This window comes from Pinus tabuliformis, chromosome X (genome assembly GCF_031772625.1).
Source record: "Pinus tabuliformis cultivar Carrire ecotype Pingquan chromosome X, CPIR1, whole genome shotgun sequence".
NCBI lineage: Eukaryota > Viridiplantae > Streptophyta > Pinopsida > Pinales > Pinaceae > Pinus > Pinus tabuliformis.
This window is the reverse complement of record NC_142308.1, coordinates 1,179,695,526-1,179,703,268: the sequence shown is the minus strand read 5'-3', so window position 1 is coordinate 1,179,703,268 and position 7,743 is coordinate 1,179,695,526. Positions and strand designations below refer to the sequence as shown.

The 7,743-nt window shown below is 38.1% G+C and overlaps 1 pseudogene; it reads right to left on the bottom strand.

Moving 5' to 3' along the window:
* Positions 1 to 2,480: 2,480 nt before the first annotated feature.
* On the bottom strand, positions 2,481 to 6,849 carry LOC149144155 (U-box domain-containing protein 35 pseudogene; annotated as a pseudogene).
* Positions 6,850 to 7,743: the final 894 nt, after the last annotated feature.

Here is a 7,743-nt window from a genome sequence, read left to right as displayed (position 1 = left end):
ACAATTTAAATTTAAATTTTCTCCAACTTTGTCTTCTTCTGCCACGTCTTTGCAATCAGCTTCATGTTCTCCTTCAATTGATCTTCAACACTTTGTTCCTCTTCACACCCTTTTTGAAGATCATTTCATGAATCTTGCACAACAATCTATTGTGCCTTTTGATTCTCGTGGTCATCAACAAAACCACATTTTTCTGAAATTTTTCTGACTCAAACATACTACCCATGCTAATTTCCAATGCCCACATGAGAAAATCACCATCATCAAAATCAAAAATATCTAAAAATATAGACATGTTGTTAAAATCCAGCTTATCTCGCTTCGAGATTTCTTTTCGACTCCACACGGTCCTCGAGCTCCAACAACCCCGTTACCACGCAGGCCAGAAACTTCTCCCTTTGGCAGCTTTTCAACTGTAGAACCTTGTAGATTGTGGCTTCTGTGCCACGCAGGTCTTAGTGCCCCCGGCTCTGGCGACGAGCAACTAAACGACCTCTCACAAGCTGGTAACATTCTCAACATCTAATTCTGAGGCATGTAACTAGCATGAGAGATGGAAACATTCTCAACATCTAATTCTGATGCATGTAATTAGTATTTTTCTGATAACATATATTTGTGAAGATCAGTTCAATCAGCGAAAAAAAATTGGCATTTTCTATGGAATAATTTTGAAAAAAAAATTCCCAATTGGTTTATGGGATCTACACTACCTGTTTGGCATACACACCAAACAGGGCAATGAGTCTTTCAAGTATGCTTGTAAAGTGCCATACACCAGTGGCTCTCGATTTCTATTGAATTCAGAAAATGCTCTGTAAGTAAAGTAATCAATAGCAGGCTGAATAGTCTGGTATTTTGCATCTATCAGCGAAGGAAGCGAAATGGCTTCAGAGGCTTGGTAGAGCTGAAATAGCCTTTGCTCCGCTTAATTTAGGTGGCTTTCCTCGGCGGCGGTCAATGGCTCCGGCGCAAGTGAGGTGTGGTGAGTGAGACTTGAAAGGGATAAAATTGGCAGAGTCTCTGCCTTCCACGGCAGGGTGAAGTCAGGATGGCAGTGCTGCCACCTTAGCAAGTGGCTGATTCTTTCCAGAAAAGCTAGCGGACAGTACCATGTGGCTGATTCTTTCCAGAAAAGCTAGCGGACAGATGGCAGTGATCTTCACGCACGCGAAACTCACTGATCTACACAAGTGATGATCTGGTGCCCAGATCACGGTTTAAATCCAATGCGCTGCCCAGATTTAAATCCTCAAGAAGCCCTCAATTGTGGGTTGCAACAACTGGCTAATCCCTCGCTGCAAGAATTCTCTCCATTAATTCCAACATCATTTGAGTGTGGGGTGTTCAGAGGATAGGGTGATCTCAGTTATTGGTACCTCCCAATGTTAAGTATTTGGGTCATTGAGTTTTGCATCCATTTGTGTGCATTTATTAGTGATATGAGATTTCAAATTTGTCTTTCGAAATCCACTTTTCATAGAGAGTTGTTGATAATTCCTGTATATAACATATTTACTCTGGTCACCACTATTGATTAAGGCATACCCTCTCTGTCTGCATGCATTATAATGGTAGCAGAAGAAATCGATTCCCAAGCGAATTGATAAAATAGTTTTTTTCATCTTGGGTTTGTTGTTGCAGTTGCAGATTAAAATATGGTAAAGGAAGATAAGTAGTGAGTGAAGAAGAATTTGATGGCAGATTTTAAGAATATTTTAAATTTCAAAATAAGTAAAAAAATCTCACTCTTATTTATCAGATTCTATAATATTTTCAAAAATATACATAATAAAAAATAAAATAATAATCATCAAAACCAGAGAAAAAAAACGTGAGAAAGACAAATTCTGGTTGTAAGAAAAACTTACTTAAATTTGATGGATGCACTTATTCCAGTTTACTATGTACATCATTCTTTATACCATTCTTAATAATATATTATTGAATTGGATTACAATTTGGGTTTCCAACCGTTTTTTCATCATGCGTTTGTTACTACACATTAAAAGATGTAAAGAAAACTAACTAATTGAGTGAAAACGAACTTTACTGTAAATTTTAAGAATATTTTAAAATCCAATATGAATCAAAAAATTTGAACTCATTCATATTGGTCAGATTTTGTATAAAAAAATAATTCCAGAGAAGATAACTGCAGAGAAAGACAGATTCTGGTTGTAAGAGAAACCTATTTAGATTTGATCCGTGCACTATGAAAGAATAGTGTACACACTTACAGACGGAAGTTGCCAATAGGGAAACTCTGCAATATACATATATAGAATCCAAATAAAAAAGTAAAACAATTAAATTTGAAATTTTGAATAACTAAATTCCCGCCTGAATTTCTGCCTGGGCGCTTGAAATTTGTAAACGATACCACCTGAAGAGAAGCCGAGTTTATGCTTCTGGAACAATTTCTCTACAACAATCTTGCAGGTGGAAAAACCTAACGGAAGAATTGGACGATGAAGTAGCTAGGAGATGCAGTGCACAGCATGTGCGTTGGCAATATCTTTGAATCTCTCTAATTCCGGCAGAACACGTGTCTCCAGATCCGGTCTGTAACTACCCAGCAATTCTGTACATTCGAGAGCCAACTTAGCGAATTCGATAGTTTCCTCAAGAGGCCACTCCCCTGCAGTTTTGTCCAGAATTTCTTTGAAGGAACCCTGCTGGATCGCTGTTTGAACTTTTTCCTTAATTGCTACTGGGGGTTGAGCTGTGAGCAATTGCAGGAGAATGATTCCTAGGGCATATAAATCGGACTTGGGACTCCATGTTCCAGTCGGTACGTACTCTGGATCCATGTAACAGTAAGCGCAAGTGGAAGAGACTGGAGGAGGAATGAGCCTAGGTAGCCCCACATCACTGACTTTGCTCACAAAATTGTGATCTAACAATATGTGAGCAGGCTCTAGATGAATGATTGGCTTTGGATTGGCAGTGTGAAAAAAATGAAGTGCAGAAGCTATTTCTGAAGCAATTCGAAAGCGTATATACCATGGAAGAGAAGCTCTTCCATCCCTGTGGAACAACTGATCTTGTAGACTGCCATATTCCATGTATTCATAAACCAAAACTCCGCGTTCAAGGCAAGTGCCAAGCAACAGAACTACGTTGGGGTGATTTATGCCACGTAGAACCTCAATCTGCAAAAATGACAAAACATTATTCACATTCGAATCATTTAGCATTTCAATGCTTCAATTGATATTAAACATGCAAATTATAGATAGACTTACTAATTCATTCAAATCCTTTTCATACCTCCCGTTTGAATTCATCTGTGCCTCTAGTTGCATCTGTACCGAGAACCTTGATAGCCACAGTGGTATGATCCAAACTGCCCTTGTAGACTGGGCCACGTCCTCCCTCCCCTATCTTAAGTGATTCAGAAAAGAAATCCGTAGCTAATTCGATTTCTTCTATTAAATATTCTCTCGATATTTTATCAGCTGACACGACCGCCTTTGCTTTTCTAAACTCCCACAACTTTCGTATCGTATCCTCCAATTTCAACAGCTCTTGTAACTTGCCCTACATGAAATGAGATCATTACACGTTATTAAAATTCACTAAGATGGTTAAGAATCACTAAGCCACAGGAATCAGTTCGTCGAAATGTCCTTCCAGAAATAAATTGATTTCAGAAACGGTTGCATCTCATATTGACTTCTCATTTGTGCTATGAACTTCAATTTTCCCAACGATAATCACACACATCAAAGTTAAAATACATGGAATCATGTGTCTATTTTCCATGTTTTTTTATAAATAGCATTTTTTGATTCACTTATCTAAATATTTATTGAAAAATCTTTCTTATTAAGTTTGAGTCAAATTCAATTTGTTTAAGGAGAGGAGTGTCACCATTTGTTGAATATATGGTTTTTCGTTATATTCACTAATTATCTATAATTAATATTTTAATTACAGAATGTTTTCAACAAATAATTCTATAACCTAAATCTATATAAAATAATCTGTATTAATGTTCCTAGAATAGGAAGAGTCACATTAATTTAACATTATTAAGAACTATTTATAACTACTACTTCAAGAGCAAAGCAGATCATATTAATCTATTTCAATAATAAATTATATAAAATAACTTGTATTAATGTTCCTAGAATATGAAGGGTTACATAAATTTAACATTATTAAGAACTTTGCGAGAGATTTTTCGGCGAAAATCACATGAGAAACCATTTGTCGACGCATTTCGAACCAACCAGTGTGGTTCATCGTCAGGACAAGTCGAAGAAACATATCCAGCTTAGCAAGTTAAATAGACAGAGCAGAGCCTCCAACGGCTAAGGGATGATGGAGGAGTCTCTGCATCGTTTAAGAAAAGCTAGATCTGACTTCAACCTTGAAACCTGCAAGCGTGCACATTCAAATTGATGAACTTTGGTTGCAATGGCTTTTCCATGCAGGGATTCAATTGTAGAGCTGAGGCTTCTGTGATCCATAACAATCAACCAAAGTTCATCAATTTGAACATGCACGCTTGCAGGTTTCAAGGTTGAAGTCAGATCTAGCTTTTCTTAAACGATGCAGAGACTCCTCCGTCATCCCTTAGCCGTTGGAGGCCATGCTCTGTCTATTTAACTTGCTAAGCTTGATCTGTTTCTTCAACTTGTCCTGACGATGAACCACAATGGTTGGTTCGAAACGCATCGACAAAGGGTTTCTCATTTGATTTTCGCCGAAAAATCTCTCGCAAACTTGTTATGGATCACAGAAGCCTCAGCTCTACAATTGAATCCCTGCATGGAAAAGCCATTGCAACCAAAGTTCATCAATTTGAACGTGCACGCTTGCAGGTTTCAAGGTTGAAGTCAGATCTAGCTTTTCTTAAACGATGCAGAGACTCCTCTGTCATCCCTTAGCCGTTGGAGACTCTGCTCTATCTATTTAACTTGCTAAGCTGGATCTGTTTCTTCAACTTGTCCTGACGATGAACCACACTGGTTGGTTTAAAACGCGTCGACAAATGGTTTCTCATGTGATTTTCGCCGAAAAATCTCTCGCAAACTTGTTATGGATCACAGAAGCCTCAGCTCTACAATTGAATTCCTGCATGGAAAAGCCATTGCAACCAAAGTTCAACAATTTGAACGTGCATGCTTGCAGGTTTCAAGGTTGAAGTCAGATCTAGCTTTTCTTAAACGATGCAGAGACTCCTCCGTCATCCCTTAGCCGTTGGAGGCTCTGCTCTGTCTATTTAACTTGCTAAGCTGGATCTGTTTCTTCAACTTGTCCTGACGATGAACCACACTGGTTGGTTCGAAACGCGTCGAAAAATGTTTTCTCATGTGATTTTCGCCGAAAAATCTCTCGCAAACTTGTTATGGATCATAGAATCCTTAGCTCTACAATTGAATCCCTGCATGGAAAATCCATTGCAACCAAAGTTCATCAATTTGAACGTGCACGCTTACAGGTTTCAAGGTTGAAGTCAGATCTAGCTTCTCTTAAACGATGCAGAGACTCCTCTGTCATCCCTTAGCCATTGGAGGCTCTACTCTGTCTATTTAACTTGCTAAGCTGGATCTGTTTCTTCAACTTGTCCTCACGATGAACCACACTGGTTGGTCTGAAATGCGTCGAGAAATGCTTTCTCATGTGATTTTTGCCGAAAAATCTCTCGCAAACTTGTTATGGATCACAGAAGCCTTAGCTCTACAATTGAATCCCTGCATGGAAAAGCCATTGCAACCAAGGTTCATCAATTTGAACGTGCACGCTTGCAGGTTTCAAGGTTGAAGTTAGATCTAGCTTTTCTTAAACGATGCAGAGACTCCTCCGTCATCCCTTAGCCGTTGGAGGCCTTGCTCTGTCTATTTAACTTGCTAAGCTAGATATGTTTCTTCAACTTGTCGTGACGATGAACTACACTGGTTGGTTCGAAACACGTCGACAAATGGTTTCTCATGTGATTTTCGCTGAAAAATCTTTCGCAAACTTGTTATGGATCACAGAAGCCTCAACTCTACAATTGAATCCTTGCATGGAAAAGCCATTGCAACCAAAGTTCATCAATTTGAACGTGCATGCTTGCAGGTTTCAAGGTTGAAGTCAGATCTAGCTTTTCAAACGATGCAGAGACTCCTCCGTCATCCTTTAGCCATTGGAGGCTCTGCTCTGTCTATTTAACTTGCTAAGCTGGATCTGTTTCTTCAACTTGTCCTGACGATGAACCACACTGGTTGGTTCGAAACACGTCGACAAATGGTTTCTCATGTGATTTTCGCCGAAAAATCTCTCTCAAACTTGTTATGGATCACAGAAGCCTCAGCTCTACAATTATTAAGAACTATTTATAGCTACTACTTCAAGAGCAAAGCAAATCATATTAATCTATTCAATAATTAGTTTATTATTTGTGATTTTGAATCATTTAATTTTTTCACAACTCATATCACAAACTTGGACACAAAACAAAAACAAATAAACTGATTGAAGCAAATGAACGCTACAAGATTAATAAAATCTTGAAAATAATATAGGGAAGTTGCCTCTCTCGATCACACAACTAACTGAATTCATGCAAAACAAAACAGCTATTGAATCACAAGAATATAACATGAGAAAATCAAGTTAGATGATTAATTATTTGTGCCAAGGATGTCAATCTCATGAATTCATAGATGCAAAAAATCAACACCTTCAACTAAATTGTAACGACCTGCTCCGTCTGAAGCCCTTGCCACAATCTTCATGCATTTCACATCATCTTCGTTTCACTTTCTGCAGATCTGAGTATAATGTTTTCAAAAACCTTGCACCATTGCTAGCGGTGAGGTTGGCCTCGTATTTGACCTTCTGAAAGCGCACCATGGCCTTATCTCACATGGTCTAGATTCCTTTCTTTCGCTGAGCAGCTTCATTTGTAGCTTTTTCATCTCTTTTTTGACAGGCTCCACATTTGTATATTCTTCTGTTATCGTTGGCATTATGTAATTATGACATTTTCAAGAGCATGGACAACTTTCGACGCACGAAGGAGGTTTATTTATTTTCTGAAATGAGGTTGAATGAACTGATTGTCCACCAGCACATTATGTCTCCAACTGCTGACCGGTGACCGTGGTCTTCACGTGACTAGACCCCGAATGAGCAGATGCCAATTTCGAACACTATTTCCTTCTTTATTGTCCGATTCGCAATGGCCAGAGACTCTCGACTTTGATCTCATATCTCATATCCTCAAGATATAGAGGCAGGCACAAAAGCGTAGCTGTGGTGAATAAATACTCTATTCTATATGCTTTTAGCCGGCTTCGCTATGGGAGAGTGAGTACCTTAAACTTAAACATATAACATTAGATCATTTTTCCTCGGCCAATTTGATCCACACCCAATAATAAAAGAAAAAATCTCCACTACTCTGCTACCGAACAAACAAATCGCAACACTTTAACACCACAAAATATACAACACACTAGAAATATGGAAATCAAACAATCAATTAATCTATTTACATAAAATCAATAAACTTAAGATTCTTTGTGAAGCAGTCAAGTCAACATAGGCTCTTATATCATGTTAGAAATTAGAGAGACGAGAGAGAAATTACACACAACACCAAAACACACTCTCTATATTATTATTGATCACAATAATTACAAATATATAGGACATAAATCACTGATTTTGAAACATCACATCTAGATCACTACTACAATTGAGAACATAGGAATCAATATCTTCTAGATTCACACTTCCAGATTC